At 36.8% G+C, this 22810-nt stretch overlaps 2 protein-coding genes across 2 annotated transcripts in view; one reads left to right on the forward strand and one right to left on the reverse strand.

Annotated features, from left to right (window-relative positions):
• LOC150110669 (suppressor APC domain-containing protein 2-like) overlaps positions 1 to 22810 on the reverse strand; it is a 128807-nt gene that overhangs the window by 94664 nt on the left and 11333 nt on the right. The gene's annotated exons all lie outside the window — the stretch shown is intronic.
• Pep (Protein on ecdysone puffs) overlaps positions 11065 to 22810 on the forward strand; it is a 92389-nt gene continuing 80643 nt past the window's right edge. The window contains exon 1 of the mRNA XM_090400209.1: positions 11065 to 11257. The gene's annotated coding sequence lies outside the window, so the exon portion shown is untranslated. The remainder of the gene's footprint in view (positions 11258 to 22810) is intronic.

Here is a 22810-nt window from a genome sequence, read left to right on the forward strand (position 1 = left end):
TACAACCTTCGAAAAAAATTAGTAAAACTTTGATTAATAATAAAAAAATGAAATAAGTCAAGCTGTCCTGGTGCTCGCTGATGATCCTACATTGATGTAAGATATTGATGGAACAGATTTATGTAGTGAATTACAAATAATAGCAAGGCGAATTCTAGAAAATATTTCCTCATTAGATGTCCTGTCATACATATGCAAAAATAATTTAGAGAATAGTGTTAAAAATGTGTTTATTGCTCTGAGAATTTTTTCGACATTGCCAGTATTGGTAGCAAATCCAGAAAGGAGTTTCTCGAAATTAAAACTTACACTCGCTCTACGAAAGCAAAAGCCCAAAAGATTACTTTTTCATAATTTTTGTATTTCAGATGTAATAATTTTCTTGCTATAAGGATATTAGGAGTAATCATATATGTATACAAATGTACTAGTTTTGATTAATAGATTTTTTTAATGTTCATTATGATATTATTTTTATAAATATCCACATGTGTAGGTGTACGTGTGCTAGTGTGAGGATGACAAAAAAGTCACTAGTGGAGTGCCTCAGGGGTCTGTTAGAGGTCCATTACTGTTTAATTTGTATATTAATGATATAGGTGAAGATTTGGATGGAGATATTCAGTTGTTTGCAGATGATGCAAAGTTGGGACGAATCATGAAGTGTAGAGAAGATGTTGTGGCCTTACAGGAAGACTTGAATAAATTGAATGATTGGGCACGTAAATGGGGATGTGAGTTCAATGTTGCAAAATGTAAGGTTTTAAAATTTGGAAAACAAAGATGGGATGCAGAATTTAGGCTTAGTGAGGATATATTGTTGGAGGTGGAGGAAATAAGAGATCTGGGGGTGATAGTGGATAAGGATCTGAAATTTAGGGGACACATAGTCAAAATTGTGAAGACAACACAAAGGCTTCTGGGAATGATGTGGAAGACACTGATGTATAGAAGTAGGGAGATTCTTGTTCCGTTGTATAAGGCTTTGATTAGGCCACACATGGACTATTGTGCCCAGATTTGGTCACCGGGTTTTCAGAAGGATGAAGAGGTGTTGGAAAGGGACCAAAGGAGACTGACTAAGTTAGTTTCTGACCTCTAGAATGTCGAGTATGAGGAAAGATTGAGAAGATGTAATTTGCAGAGTCTGGTGGACAGGAGGAAGAGGGGAGATATGATAGAGACAAGTTGGTAAGGGGTTGTTATAGGATCAATGCTGGAGAAGTTTTACAGAGAATAGTGGGAGATCAGGGGAGATCCCTGGAAACTGTAGAAAGAGGGTGTGAGAGGCAGGTTTTTTTCATGCAGAGTTGTGAATGATTGGAATGCCTTGACTGAGAATGTGGTGTCTGCAAAGAGTTTGAATGTGTTTAAAACACAGTATGATGAGCAGTGTGTGTGTGTGTGTGTGATAAAAGGACCTCCCAGATGAGTCTTTGACTCCATGAGGTCTTGGGGTGGTAATAATAATAATTATTATTATTACGGGCAACTCCAAGCAGTCCTTACACTCATCGAGGGAGGCCCTAACATCATGTCAAGAACAACTATTCAACATTCACACAGTATCTATCATACTTTGCCTTGAACTCATTTACAGTCATGGCACCCACAACACTGGCAGCCCATTCACCACTCTCCAAGCAAAAAAACCTAGGTTGACACCCTTGCTAACCACACTCTTGCGCAGCTTCCATGGATGGCCCCTAGTCATCCCACCACCAGTCCTATTCTCAAAACTATCTTGTAAATTAATCTTATAGAAACCCTTCTGTAATTTGAATGTCTCAATCATATCACCCCTTTTCTGCAACCCACAAATCCTCACACCTGTTCTCATAAGGTTAATTCCATAGACCAGCTATCATCTTGGTCACTCGTCTCTGGATCCTCTCCACCTCCTTCCCATCAAGAAGAAACCCTGGTGCCCAAATCTGGGTATAGTCTAGGTGGGGTCTTATCAAGGCTCAATACAGAGGAACAATAACCTGTTTGTCTCAGCTCATCAGAGTATTTTTCAGCAACCAAGTGATTTGATGAGCTGATTTAGCCACTTTTGCGATGTGCTCCCTATCCACCAACACTCCCAAATCCCTGGCCTCATCAATCTCCTGGAGTACAGTTTCACCAATGTGGTATACTGCTGCTAATCTTTTCACCCCAAAATGCATAACCTTACATTTTGCCACATTAAATTGACATCCATTCTCCTTAGCCCAGTCTTCCAAACTATCCAAATCATCCTGCAAAATTTTGACATCCAGTGCATTCACTATTGCTTTACCCAACTTTGTATAATCAGCAAACAAATGAACAGTTGCTCTCAGATCCTTTGCTATTGCTATATTGTTAGTATACAAATTAAAACAGTAGAGGTCCAAGAACAGAACCCTGTGGCACACCACTAGTCACAGGTCGTCTTTTGGACTCTACTCCTGAATAAACCACTCTCTGATATCTCACCAATCTTATATCCATCCCCATATGCTGCAGTTTACTGATTAGAATTTCATGTGGTATCCTGTCAAAGGCCTTAGGGGTCCAAATAACAAGGGCGCCATCCCTGGAAGTTAAAAAGAAACTGAGAGCAAGAGGATGAGGAGTGGTTTCTTTGCATGGAGGGTGGTTGAATCTTGGAATGCATTGCCTGATAGAGTGGTGAAGGTGACAACGGTCAATGAGTTTAACACGTTCATTGCCAATCACATGATATCGCGTTAACGTCGCTATCAAGTAAAAAAAATTTGGCCACCACACGAAATTCCAATTTTCAGCTTGGCAATGAACGTGTTAAGGAGGGGTATGAGAGACTGTGTTTCCTAGGAGGGACCTCCCATGATGAGTTGTGATAGACTTGTGTTTCCTAGGAAGGACCTCCCGCAATGAGTCTTTTGACTCCTTGGAGGCCTAAATAATAATAATAATAATAATAATAATTAAAGAACTATGGATAACATCGATAAATTCCAATTTGGAAAATCTGCATGCTTGTTTTTTTCTATGAATGGCACAGCAACAGTATATTTGATGGTGTCCATCCTAATATCTAGATGATTTAATATGTCCTCATTTCATTAATCAATGCAGTTACTATTTTAGCCATTCATAATCTGTCTGAGCCCAATATGTTCAGGCCAGTTTTATCAGAGTCATTTCATTTTTAAATTTTTCCAAAGTATTAACCTTTATCACCTTATATAAATTGTGTACATATTGCATATGTAAAGTTTTAGCACACAGCTTATTTATGTATGTTTATGTATTTATGTATTGTTTTTGTGAATTTTTTTTACACTTCTTTTTATACATTTTCATAGCTGTTTATGCTCTTTTTATGTACATATTTACTATGTATTTATTACCTCACGTAGTGGCAGAATATGACCTTAGCTGTCTCTGCACCACTAAACCTAAAGGTCAAGAACTTGTGCAAAAGAATTGGCAGCACCTTGACCTTTTAGGAAGCTGCCATCAGAGTGGAAAGGGGTCATAAATAGTTCAACTGCATGAACGTTCCAAGACAGCATTGGCAAATTATAGACTAATCAGTATTTCAGTGAATGGCAATTAAGTTTTTGAGAATTTTATCATCATCAATTCCTGTCATGTACCCTCAAGGGGTGTACAGGATATGATACTACTACACGAAAAATTTACATCATTACTAACTTCCTATCTACAATTTTCCTCCAAATCAGTCTGTAACTTGTCAAGACCAACATTATCAGATCTTATATTTCTATCATCTAAGGCACTTTGTACCGTATCAATCCATCTATATCTTGGTCTTCCTCTGGTTCGTTTTCCTGCCAACCTGGCAGAGAACACCTGTTTTGCTAATCTTTCTTCACCCATTCTGTTTAAATGTCCATACCATCTTAGATTAGCTCTGCTAACGCATTCCTGAATGCTGAAAATGTCAAGTTCTTTCCTAATATCCTCGTTTTTTAATACGATATTGCCATTGATGCCATCTGTTCATGCCTATAATCTTTCTCAGGACTCTCATATCTGCGGTCTCGAGTCTTTGGTCAAGTGTTTTACTTCTGACCAGCTCTCAGATCCATACGTTAAAACTGGTTTGAACACTGTCATGTATACAGCTAATTTCGCGTTCTGACTAATTTCTTTCTTATTCCAAATGAATTTATTCAATTGACTTGTTACCATACCAGCTTTGTTGATTCTGTTGTCTATTTCCACATTTAATTTACCATCTTCACCAAAAATCGTGCCTAAGTAGCTGAAATTTATTACTTGTTCCACAGGTTCTCCATTCACAACACAGTTGACATTTTCAATGATTCTGCCTATTTTCATTGTCTTTGTCTTTTTATTGCTGACCTTCATACCATATCTATTACAACAGTTATTCGATTTAGTCAGGGAATCTTGCAGACTTGTAGCAGATTTATATAGAAGTATAACATCGTCAGCATAAAGCAAAGAGCTGACATTAACATCTGCAATTTTGAAATCAGGTTTAATACGACTTTCCTTCATAATATGATCCATATAGATAATGAATAAAAGGGGAGATAATGTACATCCTTGTCTCACACCAGATTTAACATTAAACCATCTTCCTGTACTTCCTTCAACTAACTGCTGGTTTACAACTCAAATAAAGATTAAGTATTGCTTGATATAATGCCCCATTGACACTATATAACTGTAGCGTAAGGAATAGCTTCTCTCTTGGCACCTTGTCATATGCCTTTTCCAGATCGACAAAACTTGAAATACAGATCTTTGTTATATTCCCATGATTTCTCAACTATTTGTCGTAAAATGAAGATCTGATCCTGACAGCTTCTATTTGGTTTGAATCCAGCTTGTTCTTCACTAAGCTTTTCTTCCACAATTCTTCCCAACTGTTTCTCAAGTATACTAGCATAAATCTTACCAGGAACATTCAGTAGAGAAATACCTCTGTAATTCTCACATTCAGTTTTATTTCCCTTTTTTATATATGGGTACTATAAGAGCTCTACTCCAATCATTGGATTGGAGTAGAGCTCTTATAGTACATCAGGAATTTGTCTTTCTGTCCAGGCATTCTGAACTATGCAGTGCAGCCACTGTAAGGCTTATATACCGCCATACTTCCACATTTCTGGTCGAATATCATTACTCCTGCTGCCTTTCCATATTTCAAGCCTTTGGTGGCTTTTTCTACTTCAAGTATGGAAATGTATTCTTGACTGTTTGCCTGTTGAGTATTTTTTACCACTGTGCTATCACTGCTTGTTTCATATAGCAATTTTTCGAAGTAATTACTCCATACTTCAAGGATATCTTTTTCTCCTGTTTTCATGTCACCTTTATCATCTCTAATTCCTTTTACAGCACTCTTTCCTCCATTTCTGAGCTTTTTCAACAACCTCCAGAATATTTTTCCACCTGCTTGATATTTATTTTCTTTGTTCTTGCCAAAGTTCTCCCATGACTTTTGTTTAGCTTTCTTATTCTGTAAGAGCAAAAGCTGACTTATTTGCCAGGAACTTTTGATATGCTTTCTTCTTTTCCTTCTTGTGTCCACCATGGAGTTCTGATTTTTCTTTCCTTGCAGACAACCTCACCACATGCCTCTCTGGCTGAATCAATCAATGTTTTCTTCAGAGTTTGCCACTGAATTTCCAAGGTTTGGTTCCTGTTCTCAAACTGTTTCATTTTATCTTCAAAAATATTTGTGTATTTTAGTCTACAGTTCACATCTGAGAACAGCTCAACTTTTATTCGCTTTAAAACTTTCTTACATGTTATTCTTTTCAATATGAAATTCAATTTTATTCTGCTCAAGACTAAATAGTGATCACTTCCAATTTCAAATCCTCTGTACACTCTGGTGTCCTGCACCAGGGAGAAAACATCACTATCAACAATAATGTAGTCGATGAGACTTTTCTTATTCCTTGCCTCTTCTCTCCATGTGAATTTGTGCACATTTTTATGTTGGAACATGGTGTTAGTAATAACCAGTCCATGTTCTGAGCAGAAATCCAACAGGTATTTGCCATTATTATTAGCTTTGCTCTTTTCTCCAAATTTTCCCAAAAGATTTTTGTATGTCTCACAATCACTTCCTACTCTGCTATTTAGATCCCCAACAAGGACCAACTTTTCCTTTTTCATTGTGTCAGTAGCCTTTCTCTAGAACCTCCAAAAATTCTTCCATTTCTACCTCAGTAAAGCCTTCTGTGGGACCACAGGCACAAATAAGTCTCATTGTCCAGTTCCCCATTCTCATATATGAACACATCATGCTACTTGAGACTGCCTGCCATTCAAGAAGATTAGCCTTGTATTTAGTGTTGAATACTATGGCTACTCCTTCTTTTCGTTGATTGTCATTGCCTGAATATAACATTTTGTATTTATTGCTGAGAAAGGTCTAACCAGTTTTTGTCTTTTATGTTTCAGTCACCCCTATTATATCGATCTGGTACTTATCTAATTCCTCAGCTAGCTCCATTTCTTTGCCATCCAGGCTTGTTATGTTGATAGTACCGATATTCAACTTTGGTGATATTGAGTTGGGGTGTGTTTTATGGTTTGTTGCAGTAGCTGACTTTTCGCTGTTCACCCTGGTGAAAACAACAGGGGGCCTTGTTTAACCGGGCAACGCCCCATCCGGCATGCAATTTTTTTATTATGTTGTACCATCAGTTTTTATTTTGGTTTAAGCCAATAAGAATACAATTTGGTCGGCTAAACCCCAATATTGCCAGCTCATCCTCATTCATTCAGAATCCAGGTAGATACGCAGCATGGTGCACCATGAGAAGGTGAGGATTGGACATTAGGTCAGAAGCCCTGGTCGGTTCTCTGTATTTCTTTAAAGGCCATGTGGAGGACCAGCGTAATATCTGGGCAGATATTATGCTGTCTGGCAAGATAGTAGAAATTCTACTACAGTCTGATTTTTAACTACCTGTTAAAAAATTAGCATATACTATTTTAAGAGCTTGACAGAGATGCTGGTAGATAAGAGAAAGGATTGGATGTTTGGGTAGCCTCAAAAAAGAATAACTGCATGATGGTTTCTATGAATGACACAGTAATAGTTTATTTGATGGTGTCAGTGCAATACTGTATATTCTAATATCTAGAGTCTTTAAGAGTATTCACCCAAATGTTCTATGGCACTGAGGAATGTTGCATAGATTCTCTCACCATTGGCAAAATAAGTTGAGATGGAGCCCACATTTACAGCAAAAATGCAAAGAAAATATATTCTAAATCTGAATCCATTCACAAGAGTTCATTTTGAAAGATGGTCAATAGTTTGTTGCAGCTCTCTTTCTATCATATTACATGAATGATAGAAGATGATAAAGTCATCCACATAGAGGGCATTACTTACAGTGGAGGAAGTAGTTTGTTTATCAATTTAATCTTGAGTGCAAAAACATGACACTTAATCTTGCCCTCCTCTTGGATACATGGTCAGGAGAGAGTAGTCGCCACTTGGACTCAAAAGATACTGTTGGATAAAAAGTTCTTGATAAAGAGAAAGCAAAATTCCTTTTGAGATTAAAGTTGTGTAGGTCTTTCAATATTCCAAATCTCTAGGCAGATGATAAAGTCATCCACATAGAGGGCATTACTTACAGTGGAGGAAGTAGTTTGTTTATCAATTTAATCTTGAGTGCAAAAACATGACACTTAATCTTGCCCTCCTCTTGGATACATGGTCAGGAGAGAGTAGTCGCCACTTGGACTCAAAAGATACTGTTGGATAAAAAGTTCTTGATAAAGAGAAAGCGAAATTCCTTTTGAGATTAAAGTTGTGTAGGTCTTTCAATATTCCAAATCTCTAGGCAGTATCATATGCTTTTTTTCATATGAAAGAAAGACTATGTGCTCATATTTTAGAAAGGCATCTGAAATGGGTGCTTACAATTGGACTGGATAATTGCATTCTGGAAAAACAGGTTGTTTCTCTTCAGAAACCATAAAAGACAAGAGTTAACCGTTTTTATTCCAGATTCTTGCACATGCAGCAAGTCAGAACAATTGGTTGACAGTTTATTGGAAATTTGGTATCCTTCCCTGGCCTGGGAAAGGTAACAATAATCACCAGTATTATTTCTGGGAAAAATAGGCTAAATAGCCATGAAATTAATAATAGTCATCTTTTGCCAACTATCTAAAAAACGTTTTTACAGAAAATTCTGTTTAACAATCACAGTAGTTGATCCTTGACAGCTGGTGACAGATATCTGTCCACCTTATAATGGATGTTATCTGGTCCAACAGCATTTGGGTAACATTTAAGCAAAGCAGCTTTCATTTCTTGTAAATGGTCTGTTGTAGTCTTCTGGGTCACTCAAAGAGAACAGAATTTATTATTTTCCTGCAAAGAACTAAAGGGGACAAGATGTTGCTGATGTTTTGGCAAATATCTCTCCCCATTGTTGGCAATTATGCATCCTTTACGTTCAAGGATGGAAAGTGAGTAAGTAGTAAATCTGCAGTTCATTTTCTACATTTCATCTGCATTTCTTTGTTGTTGGTTGCTCTTGTTACAGGAAATGTTTATTGAATCAAAGATTGTTTTTAGCTTTGAGAAGGGATGCATCATGTTCATGTATGTCACAGAGCAAAGGAATTTGTTGTTCCATGTGGTATCTACAAAAGATACTCCAAACTTTCTTCTGTGTTTTTTAGCTACCAAGCCATCAGGGTTTCACCATGGTTTAAGGAGAAAGTGTAAACTTAATGCATGTTTTGGGAATTTTAGTTGCGGAGTTTGTGTAATACACTGCCACATGATTGACTGCATTAATGATAGGAGAGGAGCTCAACTTTGTAGAGCTAAATTCCTAGCAGGAGAAGGTGAACCAGTGAGCCTGCTCGATTTTCCTTCTTGATATCTATGATGTAGCACAGGGTTGCCCCTTTGAAAAAAAAAATTGGATATCATGGGGAAAGTGGTTGCTCTCAAATAAGCTGTCATCAGTTTTCCACTTAAACAGTGGGAGAAGGGAAGGCAAGCTGATGGTTAAGTCAATGGCAGTGGATAACATTCACTTACATATGCCTATATGAAAGAATGTTATGCTTTCTGTATTCAAGAGGGAGAGATTATTGTTGTTGAGCAGACACTCCACAACTCTTCCTCTGATATTGATTCAGGCACTATTCCATGCTTCACTATAATTAATGCAGAGATTGAACAAAAGTAGTCCAAGGAATGATCTCCAAGGAAACACCACTGGTCATCTTCAATCTAGCAGATTCACAACACCCACATACCACTTTCTAATATCTGTATGTCAGCCACCTGTTTATCCAATTCAATAGCTTATATTCTAAATAATTACAGAATTCTGTTTTATTATTTTTTTCCCAGGCCCAGCATTAGCTGTAGACGCCACTGGATGTGATCCTATTTTTGTGGCATTTAGTACTTATGTGCGCAGCAATACTTTTTATAGCATTTTTCCTTTCATAGTTTATGTAACAGCCTCTTGTGTGGTGGTATCCCATGAAATGCATTAGCATTATTCAACAATATCATAGTGTATCCATTTCCTTTATTTCATATTATAAAATATGAGCAAACTACTCAGAGATGAACTCGTTTTAGTAAACTTGCAAGGTATAGTTTGTCAACCTATTCCTGTATACAAGTTCTTACCAGCTTGTCTAAAATCATCACCAATACTAGACAAGAGATACTGATAGGTCAGTAATTAGACACATCAGTTTTTGCAATACCCTTGCACTATGAGACTATCATACATAATGTCAAAGTTTGATAGTTAGAACCTCCTGAGAATCTTTTGATTTCACACTGGTCTAGTGGTAATAATAATAATGGAATTCTAAACATAGCTTGAGGTGTGGCATGATCTGACTCAACATCTTATGCAAGAACTCAGATGTAACCAGCTCCAACAAAAATGGGGTGAGAGGTCAGATATTGCTTTGTAAATGAAAATGGCAATAAATTACAACATTCTGCTTTTTTCCCCTCCCACTTCAGAGGGCTCAGAAAGTTTTCTCCCAGGCCCAGCATTATCTGCTGACGCCACTATAAGTGATCCTAGTTGCGTGATATTTAGTACTGATGTGCATAGAAATACTTCTTATATACATTTTTTCATTCATTATTAAAAAAAAAAAAAAAAAAAAAAAAAAAAAAAAAAAAAAAAAGTAGTTAGTGGCATAGTACTGCAAGCAGTGGTGTAACTAGAGCTTTTGCCGCCCTCTCAATACACATCAAAAATACTACAAAAAGTCAAAACGATGTCTAGGGAAATAAATTAAAACAGTTTATTTTTGAAGTAAAACTTTAATTCCAACATTCTAAAATGTTATTTTTCTTGCTTTTCTGTTAGCAAAATCGTCGATGACATTGGCGAAGTCTATTTCATAGTAATATAGGTAATTCTTAATAAATTTTATTTAGAAAAACTCCTCTTACAACTAGCAACACTTACAGTAATTATGAGAAAAATTCGCAGTAGTATTACAATAGAATTAACTACAAATGTTCAAAGAGCGGACCGCCCCCCCCACCTCTAGCTACGCCTCTGCTGCAATGACTAATATAATCTCGCAATAAACTGGACGAAAAAAACAAAGGTGGAGATTATCAATTTGTTATTTATTATATTTTAGATATTTTTATTTTGAACATCAAAGAAAAAAATATATCAGATGTAAAAAAAAAACATCTTCAATCGTAGTTTATAATTTTTTGATAACGCCTTGAAAAACATGCAAGTTATTTATAGCTGTTATTATTTTCTTTTAACATCGATTTCTGTATGTTATTCTAATATATATATATATATATATATATATATATATATATATATATATATATATATATATATATATATATATATATACATACTGGGGGGGGCCCAACCCCTCCGAGTTGTGTGTGTATATATATATATATATATATACACACACACACTCTTTCATGAGATTAAAAAAAAAAAAAGAGCGAGATCGTTTTGTGTCTTTTCACATTTTTCGAAAATGAGACAAATCACAAGCAGACACGTTTTCTTTACCCATTCCATTCCATTACAGGTTAGGCTTACGTGATAACGGAAAGCAGCAGTTTCGCGCGGCATAAGAAAGTGAAAAGCAAGGACTGTGGTGAATTGTTTATTCTAAGTGTAATAAAAAATAAAAGAAATAAACTTAAACGAACTATTAGTTGCAACGTTTGACAAGGGTGATTAAAAAGAAAGAGGGGAAATAGCAAGAGAGAACAGGCTGCAATATTTAGGTAGCGTATGTTTTTATTTTATAATGCTTTTGGAAATTATATATATATATATATAAACACGCACAACCTTTCCAATAAATCTTTTATGTGTATATGTTGTACTGATCCGATTTCAAAACAAACACGTTGGCGCCCAAAAGGGATTTTAGAGAACAAGGCTCCTGGTCAAGTACAATAGTGCACATTTTCAAAATGTCGAAAATTCCTTATGAAACAATTATTAGCCGCATTCCATTCAATATATATATATATCGCCCTTTTTAACCATGAGGTATTTAAATCAAAACTAAGTTATAGATTTTATAAATGTGATAGTTTATTTCCTTATTAACAGAAAGCAGGCTAACTAATAAATAATTCAGATAATATTCTGCTTAAATTTTTTATAGTTTTGCAGCATGGTAGAACAGCTGGGATACAGCTAGTTAAATACATTTCTATAGGATGGAAATAATCCAAAATAGCATTTTAAACCAATTTTCATATATGAGCTTCAGTAATAAACAGTGAAGTAATGTGAAGGCTGACCATGGTGTCAGACTGTGAAGGTTAAATTTTTTAATGTTTTTAAGTGTATTGAATTTTTAATAAAAGAGGGAGAGTTGCATGGAAGGGGAGGAAGACATGATTTGGATAAATGTTTGGCCAGTTTTTAGGTTGGGCTGTCTATGATGTCAACTATTAAACAAAGAGTGTTATTAGGTTTGTGAATTTTGGGGACCCCATATATTATTATTATTTGTGACACCTCTAGGTAGTCAAAGGACTCATTGAGGGAGGGTGCCTGGTCTACAATTCTCTGTCTCCACCACCTATCAATTCACCAACGGCATCTACCGCCCTCCACCACTAATATTTTCACAGATAATCACAAACATCCATGCCCATGGCGGGATTCGAACTTGCAGCCTTTTGGCTAGAGAGCAGATACGCCAACCACTCGGCCAATCAGGCTAGCAATATCTTGGTGGTTTTAGATTTACATGAAAAGGTTTTAGCTTTTTGATAATCTCTTTGGGTCAAGATATAACTTTTAAAAATTATTTATATACTTTTTATTTTGAGATTTGGTAGGATCTCTGTATTTGGATAAATGGAGAAATCCTTAAGGGGGGAAGATTCATTTTTCTGTCATAATCCATTTGGCCCATAATAACAGCTACGTTTCCTTTATCAGTTTTGGTTATAATAATTGACAAAAATATAATTATAATAGCTGATAAAAAGTTTATCTGCCTTTGATTATAATAACTATAAATAACCCCAACAGCATGGCATTCTCAAAAGAATTATTCACTGACTCAGGGCTATTTAAATATTCATATGATGCAGCCCTTGAAACTGAGCTCAGGGGCATTCACAATCTTTTTTTAGCCAATGGCTACAACCCATATAAAACAGAATAAATACTGCATGCACCCCCCTCCCCATCTCTTTTCAAACCAATACACAGGATCATAGCAAAACTATTTCCATCCCATATAATTAAGGGTACATCAGAAAAGGTAGCTCAAGTTCTCTGCAAATATAATCTCCATGGCACTTTCAAGCCATTCATTCAGCTAGATACCTTTTTCTATTCTCCAAAACATCAACTTCATCCTCTTGTGCATCCTGGAGTTCTTTGTGCTTCCAGTTTAGTCTACTTTTACAGGCATAGATTGCTAAACATCTGCCTTGAAGAACACAACAATATAACTGTGTGGTAAGTCAGGACTAGCAGACCATGTTCAGAATACTTCTTTACATAGGAAGAAGACATTGGTATTACATAGAAGTTTTGCTATAGGTCTGAACGACTATTTTTAGAATCAGTATCTGCTGTGAAACACTTCCCCCAACTTCAACAAGTATGACTTCATTAATTTTCCAAAGATCTGGGAGACAGTCGTTCTGAGACCAGATAGTTTGATTCTCAAAATTAAATTTATGGTTATCTGAAAGAACAGAGGGCACCACCATGGTAAGACATTGGTTCTGTTTCAGTTACAATTTGAATGGTTTCTAATGATATATTTGGTGCTTGTAACAGTTATACAATTTGCACTAAAGACACTGGATAGAAAACCAACAAAATATGGGTAAGTTCAATAAATTAGTTTTTTCCTCCTTTCTTGGTGTTGTTATACCATAAAGCACTATCACGAATATACGAAGAAGATAATAGGAGAGATGAGAGAGTGGGAGTATGTAAGAAGTGCAGCATGCTACGAAGTGTCTGAATGTGAGCAGTGGTGGGCAAAGGGCAGAATGAGAGATTATAAATGCATGCAGCTAAGAAAGCAAGCAGGATCATGATATGGTAACTTACTAGAAAGACAATGATGCAAACAGTAGCAATAAGCATGACTGGCAGTGACTGGAAATGCAGTAGTGAGCTGTAGCAAGTGGAAGTGCATAGGCAGTGAGAGTGTGATTGGCAGCAGGAAAGTGATCAAAGAGTAGAAGGATATGAGAATTACACATTTGTTTGGAAGTATGAGGAAAATAGGATGAAAGAGGTATCAAATGATTAGAGAGTGGTTCTGTATGAGGATTCAATTATTAAAAGTGGGTGAGTGAAAAAGTGATAAGATTTGTTTTCTTGGAATGAACAGAGTGATTGAAGCATTTGATGTGAGAAGTAAGCTAGGGGAAAAAAGTTGGTAGTGGTAGTAGGCAAAAGCGATTTGGTTTGTAACAAGAAGAATGTAAAGATGGGTGTGAGGAGAGTAAAAAGATAACCATGTGGTAGGAAAGGTGGCAGTGTGTTGCCCCAGTATGATTTTTTTTTTTAATAGGATTCCTACTCTCAAAAGGTTGTAAGCTTGTAGTACATGCAGGACTGCCTCCATGTGGGTGTGTTCCTGCACAGAGGCACCTGATAAGGAGGGGTGCCATTTCAAGATGATAAATAATAAATTCTGTTTTATGGAGGTGCTGAACTATAACTTTGAACAAAAGGCACCTCTTACCCACAGGGTGGCACTGAGTACATTAGTATACCATGAGTATGCTAAGGATTTTTTTCCCCTGTTTTTATTAATTTTAATTTTTTATTATTATTTTTTACATAGATATGAATTGAGACGAGTGTAGATTATGAATGATATGCTAGTGGAGTTGTGTGAGGAGAAAGGAGTTCATTTTGTAAATGTGCAGAATGAATTTGATGGATGGAGCTGTATAAAAGAGATAAGCTATGTTTAAATGGATTTAGTGTGAGTCAGCTGGAGAAACTGTTGCCGCAAGAGAAAGTAATGACTGAAGCAAATGGAAGACCTGACAAAGGAAGAGACGATATGGAAGAACAGGAAAGTAGGGCAGGAGAACTTGTGAGTGGCATGAGTGAAGAAAATGAGAGAGAAAGAACATTCAGGGAAACTGTGTGTGTGTGTGTGTGTGTGTGGGGAGGGTGATCCCAAGGCAGACACTATGTAAGAAGTGCAGATGATGGATTTGTGTGTGTACAAGAAAGAATTGATATAGTTAAGGATGTGGGAATAAAACTTAGATCATCAGTGATATTACACTTCTTAGGGAAGAAGTGTAATATCACTGATGATAGGGAGAAATGGCCAGTGGAGGGAGAGTCATCCAAGAAATGGAGTAAGTGAAACTTGTTATAGGACCAGAAAAGAGAGAGACTTGAAGAGTATAACATTCTGACAAGAACAAAAATTATTATAATAATCTTCACATACTCCAAATGGAGTCAGCACATACTCATCATAGGAGATTCATTCAAATGACAACATATTTATCATGCTGAATCACAAACACTCCCTGCATTAACAACATATTCTTGTAATATGGTCCATTCACCACATGGATGGATTTTTTCCATGTAAAAAATCTACTCCTCATATCCCTCTTTGCCACACTCTTACACAACTTCCAGTGATGGCTTCTGGTTGGTTCTTTCCCTCTCACTAACTTAAACATCTCTATCAACTCTTTGCTTCTTATCCACTAAACTCCATTCCTTTAACCTCTCTCCATATTCAACATTCCAGAGCCCTGATGTTGTCTGGACCTCCTCCAATTTTTCCACATCACAGTGAAAACTAGATGACCAAATCTGGTCATAATAATCCAAGTGTGGTCTGAGCAGCACAACTTTATCCCTATATGTCAGTGTAAATACGATGCAGTCCTTGCAGTATATCTTCTAAGTTTAAGTCTGCTGTCAACTAGCAATCCCAGATCTCAAATTTCATCCACATCTTGTAGTTCCATCAATATAGTACACAACTTTATATCTCTGTACTACAAAATGCAACTTCTTAATATTAAAACTAAAAACCTGTTGATTTATCAGTGTAGATACCTAAAATGTTCATTAAAGGAAATGGAACACTGAAATCACAAAGATTACTCACTTTTCTACTTTATGATGTCAGACAAAATGAAGTCATTACAGCAATGCTGCATGGGAGGAAATCGATACCAGGTAGTGATCTAACTGCTTAGGTGATAAGCAACAATCTCGAATCCAGTTCGCTAACCTAACATCTAAACCCATGCGCTGCAACTTAAATATTAAGAAATCAGAAGTATTTGGAGGTTAGTTAGGATTAACTAACCTCCAAATATTGTGGTAAGCAGGAGTACTGCTTATCCAAGATTGTTGGTGAAAGCAAATGCCTCAGTGGTAGAACAGTGCAAATGGTAAAGTAAAAACACTTGGAGTTGTTAACATTAAAATATTTAAGAAAAATGACTTAGCTATTAGCACATCTTAAGTTGGAGAAAAATTTATCATTATATTTACGGCTATTTGCCTGCTTCTGTTTAGGAGTGCCCCATAGGGGTGCGGTCCGTTTCGACTATTCTTGGTCGTCGTCTGAACACATGAAGGAAGTGGATGCTATGTCAGATCGGGTAGGTGCTTCTGCTTTTGAAGTGTTTGTGTTATCGCCTATTGGTCAGGGTTGTGACCTCAATTTTATGTTGTGTAGCTTCCAAACCTCGGAGATTATGTAGGGCCTGCGTACGTTGATAGAGTTCATGTCACACTTTATGGCTATTGTTTCCGATATTCTAAGCATTGTTTCATTGTCTTGTCTGTCTGTCTACTATGATGGCCTTGTCGATCTGCAGGGTATATTTTTGTTCAAGGGCATGGACAGCTATTTCCATTTTTCCTGTGCTTTGTATTTGATTTTTTTTTTTTTGATGTTGCGTTTTTTAGTATTTAAATGTTCTGGAATAGGGATTTTACAATCGCAGAAGTGTTCTTGTAGTCTTTCCCATAAAGACCTGATGGTGGAACCTGTGTAGGTGATATCACAGTCTTTTTGGCAGGGAAATTTATAGACTATGTTGTGGTGTTCAAATATTTCTTTTTGTGTCTGATATTTAGTGGGTTTTAGGAGATTTGCCAATTTTTGGTTTGTGGTGAATACCAGTTATTATTATTATTATGATTCTCCATGGAGTCAGAAGACTCATTGTGTGAGGCCCCTACTAGAAAAACAGTATCATACCACTCCTTAAACTCATTGACCATTCATGCTCTCACCACTCTATCAGGCAATGCATTCCACAGTTCAGTCACCACGCCTCACCATCTTGCTGACAGCTACCTTTCGTAACTTCCAGGGATGGCCCTTGTCCTTGCTCCTTTCCCCCCCCCCCCCCTGCTCCATCAAGTGAAAGAACTCCCCAGTGTCAACCCTGTAACTACCTCGCAACAGTTTAAAAGTCTCAATCATATCACCTCTCCTTCTATCTACTAAACTCTGCAGTCTACATTCCCTCAACTGATCCTCATAAACAACATGTATAACCCTGAAACGATCTTTGTTATCTGTCTCTGTATGCTTTCCACAGTTATGGATGGGGATCAGTCATTCGATGCTGTTGGCACACTCTCCCTCGATGAGTCTTTGGACCCCTGGAGGTGTCACATAATAATAATAATTTATCCCCTTCAAATCCTGGGGACCAAATTTGAGAACAGTAGTCCAAGTGTGGTCTGATCAGTGCTTTATACAATGGAATGACAACTCTTATCTCTGCAGATCAGCATCCTACTCAGTATTGCAGCAATCCCCCTGGGTTACCTTCACCACTTTTGCAATATGTTCCCTGAATTTCAGGTTTCTATCAATCATCATCCTTCCTCCATCCTTCCCCCCCCCCTTCCTCCAACAGAGTATGCAGCCTTCCATCGATGTACCCCAAACTTCAAGATTACATTTTGCTGTTGAACTGACACCTCCATTCATTTGTCCAGTTTATTCAAATCCTCTTGCAGGACTACCACATCTGCAAACATCTGAATATCTCCCTGCAATGTCATTGAGATAAAGGTTAAAAAATACAGGTCCCAGTCTGAGCCATGTTGGACTCCACTTGTAACCTTGTGCCTCCTTGATTCCCCCCCCCCCCAAAAAAAAGGTTGCTGATACCAATCCCGAATCCAGTTCACTAACCTAACATCTAAACTCATGCGCTGCAACTTAAATATCAGCTTATCATGTGGTGCCCAGCTAAATGTCTTTCCCTCATTAACTGCTCTTGTCACGTTATTATAAACGGCAATCATATTACTAAAGCAAGAGTGTCCCTTAACAAATTCATGTTGACTCTCACAGATAACATTATCCCCATCTGCCCAGTGATGTATATAGTCTCTCACTAATTTCTCCATGATCTTAACTATTGATGAAACACGAACAACTCTATAATTTGACACTTCCAATCTGCTATCACTCTTATGCAATGGCATTATTTTACCCTCCTTCCACTCCTTGATTACCTTTCCCTTGGCCAGACTCATTGAAAAGCCAAGCCAACAGAGCTAGCAGTTCTTTAGCACATGCAAAACCCATGGCGAAATTCCATCCAATCCCACTGCTTTATTGACATCCAGAGTACTCAGTATTTGAAACACACTCTCCTCTTGCACTTCTAAACCTGCCCTATCAGTCTAGTATTAAAACCTACTTCCAGGACAAAATACCCACAATAAAGCATGAACAACTCCACTTTGTCTACTCTATTCCCATTTTTATTCAACAATATCATTCTTCCACGCTCATTTCTCCTACTACTGGCCAAATAGCTAAAAAAATTCCTTAGGATCTCAGGGCCAATCTCTTCTCATATCATTCTTTTGCCTTCCTAACCATACTAGTCACTCTCCTGGCCTGAGTCTTATATTCTTCATGCGTCTGCTCTCTACCCCATTTATATCTCTTCCATAGTCTCTTTTTCACCTGCAGGTCCTGTTTGATATTGTTTGTCATCCACTTTACACCAAATTGTGTTCCCTTCTTCATCTCCTTATTGCTACATGCAGTTTCTGCTTCCCAGTTCATACTACTGCAATTTAAAATCTCTCGTAAAAATCATTCTTAGGTTGGCCGAATGGTTAGCATATCTGCTTTCCAGCCAGAAGCATGGGTGTTTGTTATTGTCTGTCGAAATGCTAGTGGTGGTAGTTAGCGTTGGTGTAGTTATGGTTAGTTGAAGTTGGTGGAGTGGGTACTCTCCCTCAATGAGTCTTTGGCCTCCCTGGAGGTGTCACGTAATAATAATAATTCTTCTTGCCTTTGCCAAGCTCAACTGCATAAACATCTCCTGTTCCTCACCCTCTATGCCCCCTGGCTTGTAGCAACACCCCACTAAATATCCTATCTTGCCCTCCAAATCCTCCACTCAGAGAGGATATTAGTTATCATTTATCATAAACAGTACTCCACTACTGCGTTTTCCCTTCCTATCCTGCCAAAAAAATGCTGTACCCTGCTACTTCTATTCCTGTTATGATATATTCTGTCAACCACGTCTCAGAGATCCCAATAATCTCTGGCCAGGCTGATGCTATCAGTGCCACCAGTTCATCTTTATTCCGGATACTCCTGGCATTAGTATAAAGAATCAAAATGTTGCTGTTTCTATGCTTATCACTGATAATTCTAGTTTCCCTGTATTGACACACTGACTTGTTCAGAGAACAGCAATCTCTCTAGATGCCTACATCCTTCTTCATTCAAATGGACTCTTGCTTACAGTTCCTTTCTGTCCTCAAATGCTCTCCAAGCATCCATGTATTCCAAGCCTTTCTTTTTACACATTCTGGCTACCATACTGTTCATATTTATAGAAAAAAAATCAAATGGTTTAAAATGATTGGTGGTACTAGAAGAGTAACAACCATAATCAATTTAAATGAATTTGGTGAAATGAAGTAGATGTTTAGCTACAGAAGATTAAAAAGAGATTTTATGATATCAGCCAATTGACTTGAGAAACCAAGACAGAGTCAACATATGAGCAGAAAAAGTGGACCGAAATGACTGATTTGAATAAATATTCTTTATGTTTATATCGCTTAGCAAAGAATTTGTTACTGCAAAATATTATTTCCATTCAAGTTTGAATTTACACAAACAGTGATGCAAAGTCAAAAATTAGATTACAGGAGGGAAAGAAGGGCCATTACCCCTTCTTTGTATGCTTCACACAATTGCATGGTTTTTTCAAACAGCCTTCACAATCTGCAAATCTGTACCACTCTGTTTCCAACAGAAACTCGATCGTTACGTCTCTAATTTTTCCCTGATTACATACTCTTCACATTTTTTCTTTCTCTAAGAATTACCATCTCTGAATAAACACTTGTTTCTTCTGATTCCAATATTCAGCGTCACGGGGTATATAATATCAGATCTCGTTATACCTAATCCTATCAAATTTATCTCTTCTCTCTTAATGCCAACTCATTTTAGACTAACTTAAATTAAATTTTAATTTTCTTCATTTTTTAAGTCATTCCTAACACACAATATGTGCACCTTGCTTGTCTGATTTTTTTTTTATAAGAAAGATCATAAGAATTTTATTCAGTGTTATTGATCTCCAACATATTTGTCGCTGGGAATCTGATAACCTTAATTTTATTACCAAAACTTACATGTCCTATAATTTGTGAAAAGCAATTTTCTTCTCTCACGTTTAGTTTAAATAATACTCATGTTTCTGATATTTAAAGGTACCAGTGATATAACTATAAAACAACGAAAATAACATGATAACAACAGTAATAAACTTGAATGAAAAGCATAAATATTTTATACTGAAATTAAAAGTACATCATCAGTGAGTAGAAACAATCAGATCAAAGAGCAAGAAGTAAATGCAACAATTGGTTTATCGATTAAAAACAGTTACCAAGTGCCAGAAAACTAATTTTAAATGGTAAATGTTGTATTTACCTTGTATATTGTACGATGTTAAGTTGTTGTTGTTAATTTCGTTGATTTATACTTGTGTTTCTAGATGAGGCTTCCTACCTTGGCATAATCATATTACCAGCATCCAAGAAGCTGTTTCTTTATTTCACCCAAGACATTGTGTCTCTGAATTGCTAATAATTCTTCTTCTTCAGCAAGTATTTTCTGTACATTATTGAACAGGTCTCTCACCAAAGTTCTACATTTTATCCCATCTTGAGGTTTTCTACACCTCCCGAGTTCCATCCATCTTGCTCTCCCAATGTTTCTTTTGATGCTGTTCTCAGATCTAGAGCAGTGTCTTAAGAACTCATCTTTAATTAACTCTTTGCAGAAGAAAGCAGTCATATCATCAGAGACCTATTTCACCACTTCTCTTTATCTTTTCCACGGATATTCAGTTTCTGTGGATCTGGAGGTTGCTTACTTCTCGATATTCTTTGCTACTTCTTCATCCTCAAAGAAACAACCTCTGTGATAAACAGGACTATTAACTTCATCTCAACTGGTGGACAGAAAGTTGAACTAGCTTCAGATTTCAATCCTCCATCACCCCCAAATTCTTAGATTCAACATTATCTAGTGTAATAATACACTCCTTTCAGCCCAAATCTTATCGTTTGTCATATGGAATTTCCAACCATTATACTTTGCCTTACTTGTCACTATTTAAATCATGCTACAGGATCTCTGTATTACAGGTAACCCTCATATAACGCGAATGTTAGGTTCCACAGAAATGCCACGTTATATAAATTGCGTTATGCGAGACTCAGATCACATAGAAAAAGTAGGGTTATGTTCCGAAATCGTTTTTTATTTAATTATATAAACAATGACATATCCAACAAAACTATATTTTTACTAGGGGGTGCTCTGTCCCCCCTAGTAAAAATGTCTGTGTTCACTGAGCATCTACAGATGCCGTATGGTCACTCCGATGCTCGATGATGTTCCACACTAGGCCTCGCCATATAGTCCTGTTGTTTGCCCTTCTGGCAGCCTCAACTCTCTGAAGATCAGTCACTCCACATATGCCATCCATCCATCTCATTGGTCTACCCCTGCCTCTTTTTCCAGCAACTTTACCTTCTATTACTGTTCTGAGAAGTCCTCCTTCCATCCTTCCTTTCTATGTGTCCAAAATATTTTAACTTTTTTCTGTCAATATCCTTAAGGAGCCTTAAAGTTCTACTAATCTTTTCTAACACCCATTCATTTGTATGCCTTTCAGTGTATGATATCCTCAACAGCCTTCTGTAACATCACATCTCAAAAGCAGATATCCGTTTCTTATCTGACTTCTTTAGGTTCCAAGTCTCGCATCCATAAGTCGTTGTTGGAAAAACAACTGCATCTAAAATCCTCAACTTTGTTCCCATGGAGATAGATCCATCCTTCCAGATTTTAGACAGGTCTCTGACTGTTGTTTTAGCCATTCCTAACCTTTTTCTGACATCTTCTGAACAGCAATTCTTCACGTTAATAATGGATCACAGGTACTCAAACTTGCTGACTTCCTCGATTCTTTCTCCATTAAGATACATTTGTTTCTCAAATGCTTCTCTGTTTGTTTTTTCTTTGAGAACCATTGAGTTGAAGTCCTCTGTTATTACTGATCTTGTTAACTTTATCAAGAATGTCCTAGTTCTTCCATGTCATTACAAAGGAGTACTGTAATTTATATAATTGTCTGCCCCCTTGGCACACAATTATATAAATTTTGTCCAAGAGACTTGAAATCTCTTGGACATCATTTGTATAATTATCATTGCATACTTCGGCTGGTTAAGTTATCAAAAATTCAGTAATAAGACCTCGCTTATCACTATGCTGCAATTTTTTATTAAGTTCATAATATGGAGCTGAACAAATATCCATTGTCTTGTGAATTTTGTGGAGCTCCCCATTGAGGGATCATTATCTATAAAATAATTTCCTAACTTTCTTGCCAAGTCCAATCCTTCTACTGAATTCTTTAACTGATTCATCACAATCAGAATCGGCAGAACTTTCGCCACTATTTGGCTCAATGTCATCTATTAACTTTACCAGTTCGTCCTCATTTAAATCTATTTCCCCATCAATTAATTCACTAATTTCATTTTCAACCATATCGCAAAAGCCCTCTAAGTGGCCATTACTATAAAAATAATTTTTTTTTACGTAAAAAGAAGCATTACACATTGTATGTACATCTGGAAATAACGTGCTCAGCTTGAGATTAACACACTTATGAATTTTAATGCGCTTTCCCGACACAAAACGAAGACAATTTTCAACCATAAACACTTTATACGGCAAACAATTGACGTAAATGCGTGCTAAA

Source organism: Typopeltis vanoorti, chromosome 1 (genome assembly GCF_054136105.1).
Source record: "Typopeltis vanoorti isolate ZY-2024b chromosome 1, IOZ_Tvanoo_1.0, whole genome shotgun sequence".
NCBI lineage: Eukaryota > Metazoa > Arthropoda > Arachnida > Uropygi > Thelyphonidae > Typopeltis > Typopeltis vanoorti.